At 70.5% G+C, this 1456-nt stretch overlaps 1 protein-coding gene across 1 annotated transcript in view; it reads left to right on the top strand.

The window, feature by feature from the left end:
- The first annotated feature begins 1086 nt into the window (after positions 1 to 1086).
- Positions 1087 to 1456, top strand: part of BRAT1 (BRCA1 associated ATM activator 1) — a 10283-nt gene continuing 9913 nt past the window's right edge. Inside the window, 1 exon segment of the mRNA XM_023749008.1 lies at positions 1087 to 1135. The gene's annotated coding sequence lies outside the window, so the exon portion shown is untranslated.

Consider the following 1456-nt stretch of genomic DNA (forward strand, 5'->3'; position numbering starts at 1 on the left):
GCGACCCCGCTGCCATGGCAACCGCGCGGGCCCCGGATGTGGCGCCCGGCAAGCCGGCCGACTGTGCGCGTGCGCGGCAACCCCCGCGGGCGGGCCGACCGGCTTCGCTCCCGGAGGTGCGGGCGGGGGCCAGGCCTCGGGCTCTGCAGTCCGAACGGCGCCCCCGCCCGCCCCGCGGGAAGCCCGTGAGCCGCTCTGCGCCCGTTTCCTCGTCGGAGGGGCGGCGGCGGTGCCGCCTGGAGGCGCGGAGTCGCCGAGTTTGTACCGAGCGAGGCTCTTCGCGCAGCGCCATCTACCCCCCCCAGCCCCGCTCTCCAATAGGAGCCCAGCCCAGGGCGGGCGACCTCTGCACCCAAGTGCTTCTGGGGGCCGGGAGCGTGAGGACCAGCAGGGTGTGGCCCCAAGTGGGTCCTCCATCAAAGTTCACGTGTTTAAAGCCCCCTTTTTACTTTGCTTTAATACTCATAGGAATTCTGCTTCCCATTTCCTTGTACCTGCAGGTCAGGTATTTCCCCCAAAATGTTGCTGAAAACTGACTCTGTACAGATGAGCCTTGTTTCTGTTTTTATCCGCGGGCCTGGAGGACCTCGGGCAGCGGCGGGCCCCAGAGGGCCCAGTTTTGAGGCCAAACGACCGCAAACTTTGCCTCCAGGGTGAAGACGCCCCTTTCGGGCACGTGCTCCACCCCCCAGCCCAGCCCAGAGGTCCCGTGCCTGGTGGGCCACGCCCCTTCCGGGGACAGTTCCGCCCCTTCCGGGGATAGTCCCGCCCCTTCCTGGAGCCCCGCCTTCCTGGCGCTACGCCCGTCGGACGCTCTGGCACGTACCACTGAGTATCCCGGCGGGGGGATGTCCTCGGTAGCGGCGACCAGTTTGGCGCTGGCCTGCCCCCGACGCCTTTCAGGTTGATCCTGCTCCAAAGCTCGGGCCCCCTGGGCTCTAGAGTGGTCTCGCGGGAGCTCTCGCGGTTCCCCCTGCCCGCCGTCCCGTCCTCCCCCCTCCAGGTTTGGCAGGTGGCGCGGCCCGGGACGGGGCCTGCGGGGCGGGGCGGGGCCTGTGGGCGAGGGCGGGGCCTCGGCGGCGGACGGACCCAGAGTGGCCGAGCTGCGTGCGGAAGGGTTCCCGTGTCTGTGCAGGTCGGCGGGATCGGGACCTCGGGCGAAGGCGGGGAGCCGCCTGGGCTGGGCGTGCGCGGCCCCGGCAGGGTCCCAGCGGCACCGCGGCCGCCGTCCCCCGATCCCTGTGGCCCTTCCTGGCTGCCCGGGCCCGGCGCCCGCGGCGGCGTCCACGGGCCTGAGACTGACTCCGAACTGCAGTGAGGGCTGTTCTGCAGGCACCTGGCCTCGCTCGGGTGGACAGCGGACACCCCGACAGAGCCACTGGCCACCCCCCTCCCCCACCCCCGCCTCACTCAAAGCCCTCCCTGACCCGGCTGTTTATAGGGTACTTATGCACTC

Source organism: Myotis lucifugus, unplaced genomic scaffold (assembly GCF_000147115.1).
Source record: "Myotis lucifugus unplaced genomic scaffold, Myoluc2.0 scaffold_2328, whole genome shotgun sequence".
NCBI lineage: Eukaryota > Metazoa > Chordata > Mammalia > Chiroptera > Vespertilionidae > Myotis > Myotis lucifugus.